We start from the raw sequence: 12,627 nt of genomic DNA, 5'->3' as shown, positions 1-12,627 counted from the left end.
TTCACTCTCCTGCAACTGGTGCAACTTTCACAGTGTGAAGTGGCTCCACACATTCAGTCCATATATTCCAGCTGGTGCTGGGAACTAGAACCCGAATTCACGCTTGGCATACCTGTCCCCTTGCTTATTACATTTACATTGCTTGATGCCATCACGAGTCTAACTTTGCAGTGACTGCACTGTACAACTTAACCTTGCAAAGCACATGAGGTCATTGACCATTTGCGGCATGGGACTCAGTTTTGCTTGCAGATCTCACGGCTGCTAGTCTCCATTGCAATCTCTGTCCATGCCGCCTTGGTCAGGCGGGAGGGCCTCCTACCACCATCACTGGGAAATAGGACCTCCCACCATTCCTGGACAGCTGGAGGAGAATCTGTGGGGAGGCATCGATCAACTGTGGAGCCACTCATTCTGTTGTGCAGAGATATTACTCAAAAGCAGCAAGTGGTTGCAGCAGTGGTTGCAGTTTTCTGGGGGGTCAGGGGGATGTCAGATCAGCAGTTTGCAGCAGCAGTTGGACTTTCAAAACATCCACTCTCAGCCAGACTGATGCTGCCTGATTACAGGGACTGGATGACTGTCTGGTGCCTTTTAAATATGGCACCTGGACCTCTGACCCCATGATGTAATGGAGGGGTAGTCGACCTCCTACCTGACCCAGTTGCCCAATTGACGATGTAACTCGCTTATGAATTTCTAATTGGCTAGCCACCATGTGATTGCACATGGCCAGCATCCTGCCTCTGAGCTCACTTCCAGCCCAGCCATCAGGACATTTGACGTGACTACATGGTTCTGCCCGGTATTACCACTAAGGCTTCAAACAGTAACAAATACATAAAAAATACAGCAAAATAATTAAACTGATGTGACATTTGAAATTTCTCTTAGAACCCTTTTTCTCTTTCAGGCACATGGTTATTGAGCTATAGCTTCTCAAAGCTATTACTATCAGCTGAATGAAGAGTACCGTAAATAAGCTGGGCTGGAACTTGCAGAATAAGACATGGTATTATTGATGTGCAAGTTGGTCAGCAGCTTGTGGTGTGGAAGGGATATCCTGTGAATGGCGAATTGAACAAAAGTTGTTTGCTTTATTCTACTGTTAGCCTCGTGAAAACAGGCATCTCACCCTTAACATTCCAGTGGGTTTGAAGAAGCTGATGTCTTTGCACACTAATTGTCCATTAAACTCAGCACAAAAGGTTAAGCTGAGCAATTAATACCATAAAATCACTGTTAAAGGTGTGATAATTGTTAATGACAGCCAATTAACCGCAATGGCCCAAAACGTTCAGAACATAATAATAAGTGTAGAGCATCATTTGATCAGGTAGCTGATTGTTGTTGAAGATTTTAAAGGTCAAATTCTTTATTTTTCTTTCCGTCTTTCTCTTTGAATTCACTGATTTTCTCTCTATTTTTTTTCTATATCCGATTTGCCATTGGATTCGCCCAATTCAATTCACCTTCCTTCCCACTCCTTACTCTGTAATTTCTCAATTCTTAAATCTTATTGGTTCCCAAGCTCCCAGATGCCCATTTGATTTTGTTATCAACTCACATTACTGAGAAACAACAGGGCACAACAATTTTGGATTGTAATTTGTTGGGGAAAATTTCCAATTAACAGGGCTGGCATTAGAAGCTACTACTCCAGCAAATTTAGTGCAGCGATGATAGTTATTACAGAGACAGGACACAGATGCTCTCACTAGGTAAAGTTGCAGCTTTATTGCCAACAGCTATTGTCTCAGGCCCGGGAACATCTGCACTCACGGCCTCAGACTCCAGAACATCTGCACTCACTGCCTCAGACCCCAGCACATCTGCGCTCACTGCCTCAGAACCAGGAACATCGGCACTCACTGCCTGAGACCCCAGGACATCTGCGCTCACTGCCTCATACTCTAGAACATCTGCACTCACTGCCTCAGACCCCGGAACATCTGCACTCACTTCCTCAGACCCCGAAACATCTGCACTCACTGCCTCAGACCCCAGCACATCTGCGCTCACTGCCTCAGAGCCAGGAACATCGGCACTCACTGTCTGAGACCCCAGAACATCTGCACTCACTACCTCAAACTCCGGAACATCGGCACTCACTGCCCCAGACCCAGGAACATCTGCACTCACTGCCTCAGACCCAGGAACATCTGCACTCACTGCCTCAGACCCAGGAACATCTGCACTCACTGCCTCAGACCCCAGACCATCTGCACTCACTGCCTTAGGTGCAGGAACATCTGCATTCACTGCCTCAGGCCCAGGAACATCTGCACTCACTGCCTCAGATGCCATAACATCTGCACTCACTGCCTCACACCCCAGAGCATTGGCACTCACTGCCTCAGACCCCGGAACACCTGCATTCACTGCCTCAGACCCCAGAACATCTGCACTCAATGCCTCAGACCCCGGAACACCTGCACTAACTGCCTCAGACCCAGGAACACCTGCACTCACTGCCTCAGACCGCGGAACACCTGCACTCACTGCCTCAGACCCTGGAATATCTGCACTCACTGCTTCAGGCCCCGGAACACCTGCACTCACTGCCTCAGACCCTGGAACAACTGCACTCACTGCTTCAGGCCCCGGAACATCTGCACTCACTGCCCCAGACCCCAGAACATTGGCACTCACTGCCTCAGACCCTGGAACATCTGCACTCAATGCCTCAGACCTCAGAACACCTGCGCTCACTGCCTCAGACCACAGACCACCTGCACTCACTGCCTCAGACTCAGGAACATCTGCACTCACTGCCTCAGACCTCAGAACATCGGTACTCACTGCCTCAGACCCCAGAACATTGGCACTCCCTGCCTCAGACCCCAGAACATTGGCACTCACTGCCTCAGACCCTGGAACGTCTGCACTCAATGCCTCAGACCCCAGAACATCTGCATTCAATGCCTCAGACCCAGAACATCTGCACTCACTGCCTCAGACCCCAGAACATTGGCACTCACTGCTTCAGACTCTGGAACGTCTGCACTCAATGCCTCAGACCTCAGAACATCTGCACTCACTGCCTCAGACCCAGGAACATCTGCACTCACTGCCTCAGACCCCAGAACATTGGCACTCAATGCCTCAGATCCCAGAACATCTGCACTCACTGCCTCAGACCCAGGAGCATCTGCACTCACTGCTTCAGGCCCCGGAACATCTGCACTCACTACCCCAGACCCCAGAACATCTGCACTCACTGCCTCAGACCCTGGAACATCTGCACTCAATGCCTCAGACCTCAGAACACCTACGCTCACTGCCTCAGACCACAGACCACCTGCACTCACTGCCTCAGACTCAGGAACATCTGCACTCACTGCCTCAGACCTCAGAACATCGGTACTCACTGCCTCAGACCCCAGAACATTGGCACTCCCTGCCTCAGACCCCAGAACATTGGCACTCACTGCCTCAGACCCCAGAACATCTGCATTCAATGCCTCAGACCCCAGAACATCTGCACTCACTGCCTCAGACCCCAGAACATTGGCACTCACTGCTTCAGACCCTGGAACGTCTGCACTCAATGCCTCAGACCTCAGAACATCTGCACTCACTGCCTCAGACCCTGGAACCTCTGCACCCACTGCCTCAGACCCCAGAACATTGGCACTCACTGCCTCAGACCCCAGAACATTGGCACTCACTGCCTCAGACCCCAGAACATTGGCACTCACTGCCTCAAACCCTGGAACCTCTGCACCCACTGCCTCAGACTCCAGAACATCGACACTCACTGCCTCAGACCCCAGAACATTGGCACTCACTGCCTCATACCTTGGAACATCTGCACTCACTGCCTCAGACCTCAGAACCTCTGCACCCACTGCCTCAGACCCCAGAACATTGGCACTCACTGCTTCAGACCCTGGAACGTCTGCACTCACTGCCTCAGATCCCAGAACATTGGCACTCACTGCCTCAGACCCCAGAACATTGGCACTCACTGCCTCAGACCCTGGAACCTCTGCACCCACTGCCTCAGACTCCAGAACATCGACACTCACTGCCTCAGACCCCAGAACATTGGCACTCACTGCCTCATACCTTGGAACATCTGCACTCACTGCCTCAGACCTCAGAACCTCTGCACCCACTGCCTCAGACCCCAGAACATTGGCACTCACTGCTTCAGACCCTGGAACGTCTGCACTCACTGCCTCAGATCCCAGAACATTGGCACTCACTGCCTCAGACCCAGGAACATCTGCACTCACTGTCTCAGACGCAGGAGCATCTGCACTCACTGCCTCAGACCCGGGAACATCTGCACTCACTGCCTTAGACCCAGGAGCATCTGCACTTCATGTCCCAGCGCCTGGAACATCTGCACTCACTGCCTCAGACCCTGGAACATCTGTACTCCAGTAGGCTGTTCAGTTGTACAACATGAAAACCACTTTCTCAGGCAATGTGCATTGGGCAGTTATTACAGAATTGCCCACAACCTGACAAAAAGTTTTGTTTAAAAAATAATCAGAAGAAATTGCAAGTAACAGGCAATAAGATGCTCAACTTCCAGCTATCTATATGTAGTACATATGTATTGTCTCACATCCCCACACAAAGGCAAATTCATTTATTTCAGAATGCAGCTAACCAAATTTCATTTCAAATTCAACAATCTAATAGCCTATCTGAACCTTCATTAGATGAGCTATATAAGAGATATTCACTTTTGACACACATTTAATTTGCCCATTTTTCCTTACAAAATCAGTGATGTCATGGGTCTTTCTGTGTTGCTAAGCAAATGTGACTGCAATGATAATTTGTCATTGTCTGTTGATAAGCACATTATGTAATTGCTTTATCCTATTTGTGGTTTAATATTTGCTGATGGTAGAAAGTGGCTAAATGACTGTGTATGTGTGACTAAATGTTAAAATTTCATTCTGACGGTCAACAGAATCAAAATCTTTACAGGTTTCAATCCTAATTTCCTTTAGTTTTGGGCCTACTAAAGAGCCAGAACTTTTTCCTGCTATCCAGAAAGCCTGACAGTAACTAATTTCTTTTCATTCAACAATTCTCGGAAAGTAGCTGAATGAAAGCCCTGTTGCCACCTTTTTGGAATTTGCCATTCAGGAAGTTCTCCAACTTGGAACGATCCCAGACAAGCTGAGCTGTTAAATCTGATCGGAAACTGTGAAACAATATGGCGTTGAGCCACATGTCAGCATCTATCAAAGGAAAACCCAGAAATATAGTGATCAAAGCAACATTACAACTAGGGAATCAGCCCCAACGATAACATAGGTAGTGAAAAGATTATAACTGAGAGCATGAGGATAAATGAAACACTGCTTTATTTTACGAGGAGGGAGAGGGTGCAGGTCCCAATCTAGAAGCTGTGCTTTTAAAGGACAGATCAATACCTCCAGCTGCATTTGTCAATCAGTAGATTAACAGACAGACCCCAAGTGTACAGTTACAATGGATAAAGTTAATTTTTGTTTCACTGGTTTTAAGATTCATTACAGCTAATGAGAGACCATTATTGACTCCCAAACCTTTCAACAATTGCAGTCATCAAAGAAACAAACAGAATAATGGTATCTGTTAAATTCCATTTTCCTTCAGCATTTTTGAAGTCTTTAAGATAACCGTAAGGCACAAGAAAAGGGTACATGTCTAGAGTGTTCAAGTAGTACTAACAGTTCATTCCTGGGAGTTTACATGGAAGACCTAGGTTTCAAGTCTCATCTTTCAATGCCAATGAAATTTAATGGGCCATAATTCATTGGCACAGGGCATGTAATAGCATCTGCCACAGTTAGACTTGTTGTTTCCCCTTTAGCTTTTCAAATTTTTTGCGTGGCAGGTTTCTGTAAGCGCGGAATGATAACATCGTAGTGAAGGAAACCGAGCACCAGGAAGCTGCAAGTAATTAACATCTATCACATCATCATAAGAATACTTAGAATTGACATGATTTGACTTAACTTTCTGTGACGAGTTTAGCTCACATCTACTGTGCAAACACAGCAACCTCATGCCATTCAATGCATTTCGATAGTGAGGCAGATAGCGAGATGCAGTGTCGGTGAAGCTAATATCAGAGCTGCCCATCTCAGAAAGCAACTTTAGGATTTTTGAGTTAAGCTGTGTATCTTCTACTCAACATAAACGGCTGTACCTTTTGCACATCAACAGCACCAAGATCCATTAGCCTCACTGTTACTTTGACTGGAAAATCTGGACCTGCCTCAATAGTGGACCCTCACTGATTTTTGATCAGAAAACTACATTGAGAACTTATCAGTTGTTGACCGCTTCATCCCATTTGGAGGACAGGTGGTGAGAGGGAGAAGATCCTGAAAATTCTCCTCTTGTTAAATCAAATGAGGAGGGGCAGCATGGAAAAAGGATGGCAACAAACATTAAAACTAATAGCACAAGGGGAAAGGTTAATCAGGATTATTTTTTCTAAAAGAGAAACCTTGTCTATAAACATGGTATATAGTAATAGCTCTGTTTTTAAGTCGGCAAATAGACAAAGATCATAGTCCTTATACTGAGAGAATCAGGATGTGGTGTGGCTAATGGGCATTGCTTAATTACAACAGTCTAAGTGACATTTATTCAATTAATGAACTGCAAGCCACTTCCAAATGAGGTGCTATTAATTATTTAAGCTCTGAAATGATTAATGTGTTGGAAATAAATCATTTTTATGAATCTATCATAAGGAAGCTGTTCTACTTTTCATCCATGCTTGATTGGAACTGGTAAAGTATCAACGCTCATGATCAGAGCCAGTAAGAACTCACCCTACATTACAGCAGAGCTCTATAAACTGGATGAGACTGTGGTAAAGGCCAGAGGATTTATTTTGTCACAATCTTCAAGTTATAATCTTACCTGTGCCAACGTTCTGCCCCTTGGAATCTGCGGATACAAGACAGTATCCTTCACCTACCATACACTGAGGACTAGATTTTTGCGGAGCCATGGAGTCTCCAGAGGCCTTTAAAATTGACTGGGCAGGACCCAGATCCTGAAGTCCTGCCCCCACTTTCAACAAATCCTATTTTTGTCCGCTGAGTTGGTGGGGGAACAGGGGCAAGGTGTAACTTGCAGCAGGGCCATTTGAAATGAGTTCAAATGGACCCCATTTTCATTGGAACAAGGGTCTTCTCCCGTAGCATGTGAATTACGAATTTTTAGAGTAGATGTAAATGCTCATGAAGGGCCATTTAGACTTACAGAACTGTCAAACTGTGAAGTTAGTTAAATAGCCTGCCTTCTAAAAAAATTTTTTAAAATGCCTACCTGTGTTTGTGAGTTGAAAAAAATCTGTGCCAAGAGTTTCAATAGTTGTTTGTTAACATAGCCTTAAGTGCTATCATTATAGCATTATGACTGCTTGACTGCTTTCCACAGCCTACAAATCTTACAGCAGAGGGCTGTAAGGTCAAAGTTTGATTGACAGCTCAATGAGGTTATTAAAGGGTTAGCTGTCTTTGATGTGGGGTTATAAATACAAATGTTTGTTTTTATATGGGATTAAGTACTTGAGGGTATTTAAATGTATTGAATGGTCTTTCATGAATGAGAATTTTTTTTTATGAAGTGAAGCCTGCAATGGATATTTAGAATTGTATTTTATTTCATCTCAGCATGGCCTAGGTTCTGCCATTGGTGGACACTGGGTAAGTTGGCATGGAAGGTGTAAGGGCAAAGGATGGTAAGTATGGGGTCATGAGTTGGCACTAAGCTGGCATAGGGGCTAGAAAGGGCCATGGGTAGGTGGGAGGCATAGGTTGGCATGATTTGGCACCAAGTTGGTATAGAGTCTATCTGGAGCCATAAGGGGCCATGGAAGTGAGAGGGCAGGGGGTCATGAGTTGAGACTAAGTTGATATAGGGGCTTTAGGGGCATGGGGATAGGTGGGGGTCATAGGTTGGCATGGTTAACATGTATCAGCATGTGGAGTGGATGAGGGGGGTGAGGAGTGAGAACTAGAGGGCCTAATGTTTAAGAAGGCAATTGCTTTGGCACTGGGCAGCTCCTATGGCCGCCTCTGATCTGTGTCTGGTGGATGGGTCCCCTGGAACAAAGATCCTACTGTGCAGGGCACATTTTCCCAAGGTTGGTGCAGTGAGCCAGGAGATTTCCCAACTCTGCACGTCTTTTTTTTTTTTTGTAAAAATATACTTTATTCATAAAATATCTTCAATCACATTCCAAACCATTTCAAAAACAACATTACAAGGGTACAATCCAGGTTACACTTTTACAAGATGTATCACCAGGTGCATCAGTACAAACAATATTACAATCATTTACAGCCTTTCATTTTGATCTGTACAGCCCGAGGGGCTCTAAACAGTTCCCAGTCTCTCGGTGCGCTGTGGTAGAAAGGTCTTAGACAGCGACCCTTCCCCATTGCGCCTTTGCGGCAGCTGCCCCAAGCTTTAGTGCGTCCCTCAGCACGTAGTCCTGGACTTTGGATTGTGCCAGTCCGCAACAATCGGTCGGGGACAACTCTTTGTGCTGGAAGACCAACAAGTTTCGGGCAGACCAAAGCGCGTCTTTCACCGAGTTGATGATCCTCCAGCTGCAGTTGATGTTTGTCTCGGTGTGTGTCCCTGGGAACAGCCCGTAGAGCACAGAGTCCTGTGTCACAGAACTGCTCGGGATGAACCTCGACAGCAACCACTGCATCTCTCTCCAGACTTTCTTTGCAAAGGCACAATCCACAAGGAGGTGAACAACGGTCTCTTCCCCACCACAGCCACCTCGAGGGCAACGTGCAGAGGGGGTGAGCCTCCTGGCGTGTAGGAAGGATCTGACGGGGAGGGCCTTTCTCACCACCAGCCAAGCTACGTCTTGGTGCTTGTTGGAAAGTTCTGGCGATGAGGCATTCTGCCAAATGACTTTGACAGTCTGCTCGGGGAACCATCCCACAGGGTCCACCCTCTCCTTTTCCCTCAGGGCCTCTAGGACGTTACGTGCTGACCACTGCCTGATGGACTTGTGGTCAAAGGTGTTTCTCTGCATAAATTTTTCCACCAGGGACAGGTGGTACGGCACGGTCCAACTACTTGGAGCGTTCCGCCGCAGCGTGGCCAGACCCATCCTTCGCAACACCGGGGACAGGTAGAACCTCAGCACGTAGTGACACTTGGTGTTTGCGTACTGAGGGTCTACGCACCGCTTGATGCAGCCGCACACAAAGGTGGCCATCAGTATGAGGGCGATGTTGGGCACGTTTTTTCCCCCTTTATCTAGAGGCTTGTACATCGCGTCCCTGCGGACACGATCCATTTTCGACCTCCAGATAAAGCGGAAGATGGCTCGAGTGATCGCCATCGCGCAGGAGTCTGGAATGGGCCAGACCTGCGCCACGTACAGCAACAGCGAGAGTACCTCACACCTGATGACCAGGTTCTTACCCGCAATGGAGAGGGAGCGTCGCTCCCACATGCCCAGTTTCCTTTTCACCATAGCCACTCGCTCCTTCCAGTTTCTAACGCATGCCCCGGTCCCTCCGAACCATATCCGCAGCACCTTCAGGCCGTCAGCCCTGACAGTGAAGGGGACAAAGGATCGGTCAGCCCAGTTCCCAAAGAACATGGCCTCGCTCTTCCCACGATTTACCTTGGCTCCCGAGGCCAGTTCGAACTGGTCGCAGATGTGCATCAGTCTGCGCACCGACAGCGGATCCGAGCAGAAGACGGCGACGTCGTCCATGTACAGGGAGGCTTTTACCTGAGTGCCTCCACTGCCTGGGATCGTCACTCCTCTTATGCCCGGATCCTTCCTGATGGACTCGGCAAAGGGTTCTATGCAACACACGAAAAGGACAGGCGAGAGAGGACAGCCCTGCCTGACTCCAGATTTAATCGGAAAGCTATCTGTTTCCCACCCATTGATTGAGACTGCGCTACTGATGTTAGTGTAGAGCAGTTGGATCCAATTTCGAATTCCCTCCCCAAACCCCATTTTGGAGAGCACATCCCCCATGTAGGTGTGCGATATTCTGTCAAAGGCCTTCTCCTGATCCAAGCTGATGAGGCAGGTATCCACACCCCTGTCCTGTACATAGGCAATCGTATCCCTGAGCAGCGCCAGGCTGTCAGAGATCTTCCTGCCTGGCACAGAGCAGGTCTGGTCAGGGTGAATCACCAATTCCAGAGCGGATTTGACCCGATTGGCGATGACCTTGGACAGAATCTTATAGTCCACATTCAACAGTGAAATGGGTCGCCAATTTCTAATTTCCTCCCTTTCCCCCTTGTGCTTGTAGATGAGGGTGATGATGCCTTTCCTCATGGATTCTGACATACTACCGGCCAGGAGCATACTCTCGTACACCCCTAGCAGGTCTGGGCCGATCAAGTCCCACAGAGCCGAATACAACTCCGCCGGCAAGCCGTCGCTTCCGGGGGTTTTAGTCTTCTCGAAGGACTCGAGGGCCTTAGTCAGTTCATCAGGAGTTAGCGGTTTGTCCAGGCTCTCCCGCGTACTGTGGTCTAAGACCTCCGTGATAGAGGACAGGAAGGACTGGGAGGCCGTGCTGTCCATGGGCTTCACGTCATACAATCCGGCATAAAAGGATTTGCTGATCCTCAGAATGTCGGACCGTGATGACTTTACTGAGCCGTCTTCTTCCTTCAGGCTGCTGATCACAGAGCTCTCTCTGTGTACCTTTTGGAAGAAGAAACGTGAGCACGTCTCATCCTGCTCCACGGAGCGGACTCTGGAACGGAAGATGATCTTGGAGGCCTCCGAGGCAAAGAGCGAGGCTTGCTGGCCCTTCACCTCTTGGAGCTCCTCCTTGACATCGACCCCCATCGACTGCAGCCGGAGCAGGTTCTGCATCTTTTTCTGGAGTCGGGACATTTCCCTCTGTTCCTTTCTAGCTTTCTGGGTGCCTTTGAGGATGAAAAACCTCTTGATGCTTCCCTTGATCACTTCCCACCAGTGTGTCAGGGACTCAAAGAGGGGTTTCACGGTTCTCCAACCTTTGTAATCCCTCTTGAGCTCCTCAATGTTCTCTGGGGTCAGCAGTTGCACATTTAGCTTCCATGCCCCCCTGCCCACCCTCAGGTCCTTCTCCAAGTGGCAGTCCGCCAGTAGGAGGCAGTGGTCAGAGAAGAACACCGGCTTGACCTCGGTGGATCTGACTGTGAATGCACGGGACACAAACAGGAAGTCTATCCTGGAACGAATGGACCCGTCTGGCCGCGACCAGGTGTATCTACGCTGCGCTCCGTCTGCAGGGTTGCTGAAGACGTCGTGCAGCTTGGCATCCTTAACTGTTTCCATCAGGGATCTGGACGTAGCGTCCAATCTGCTGCCGGCCCTGCCGGATCTTCCAGCCGCATCGATGATGCAGTTGAAGTCACCGCCCAGAATGACCGGCCTGGAGGTCGCCAGCAGCAGTGGGAGCTGCTGAAAAACCTCCAGCCGCTCAGCCCCTTGTGCCGGGCCGTACACGTTAATTAACCGGAGTGGAGCGTTCTTGTACATTACGTCTGCTACGAGGAGTCGCCCGCCCACCACCTCCTTGACCTCGGAGACGGTGAAGTTACCTCCCCGCAGCAGAATACCCAGGCTGGAGGAACGAGAGTCGTTTCCGCCCGACCAGATCGATGGCCCGTGGGACCACCATCGTGACCATTGCCTGTAGGAGCTGAGGTGCGGTATCGCACACTCCTGCAGAAACAACAGGTCAGCTTTGACCTTGGCTAGGTAGTCCAAGGTCGCAACACATCGCGTAGTAGATTTAATGCTACGCACATTTATGGATACAATCTTTAAACCCATTTTAAAGCATTTATTCTCCTACCAAACCCACTGTCTCTGAGAGTCCCAGACCTTTAGTCTGCTCCTTCATACCCGTAGTGAGCTCAAATTCCTTCACTTTGGATGGGCTGAGGTAGATCTCCTTGGCCGTGTTCTGCTCCGGTGGCATCTGGAGGTTCACGTAGAGAGCGGGTTTTGAGATGACCTTTGCTGGAGAAGCATCTCCAAAACTCACCCCCTCTGGGGTGTTGCTGTTCCCGGCTTCCTGGAGCTGGGGTGCGATGATTGCCTCACTGCTCCCAGATTCCAGGGGCTGTGGTGCACTGGCCTCCTCAGGTTGCAGGCAAAGTTGGGGTGCGCTGGTCTCCTTGTTGTCTCCAATTTTCTGGAGCTCGGGTGTCTCGTCCTCCAACGCCCTGGAGCTTTGCCGCCTCTTCTGTCGGTGCCGCTCTGGCACTTCATCATCCGAAGAGCTGCTGCCCTTGTCATCCGTGTCGGATGGGAGACGCCTCTTGCCGCTTCTCTGGGAAACGCCTTTGCTTCTTCTTCGCTCCCTCTTACTTTTCTTGTTCTTCACCGTCCGCCACTCCCCCTGCTGCTTTTCCACTGCTGCCTCCTCCTCCATTGATTCGCTGTCCTGAGGACTGGGAGGTTCAGGGGGTAGTGCTGTTGATTGGCTCTCTGTTGCCTCGATCTCTTTCTCCACCTTGTCTCTCTCTGTGTCCTCCTTTGTCCCGTTGAGCTCCCTGGGGGCCTTGGTGGTTGGAGTGACACGGAACATTTCTTCTGCTTCCCCCTGGTCGGCTTTGGCTGCCTGTGCGTAAGTACGGCAGCGTTTGGGGCAG

This window comes from Cetorhinus maximus, chromosome 6 (assembly GCF_964194155.1).
Source record: "Cetorhinus maximus chromosome 6, sCetMax3.hap1.1, whole genome shotgun sequence".
NCBI classification, from domain to species: Eukaryota; Metazoa; Chordata; class Chondrichthyes; order Lamniformes; family Cetorhinidae; genus Cetorhinus; species Cetorhinus maximus.
This window is presented reverse-complemented; position numbering follows the sequence as displayed.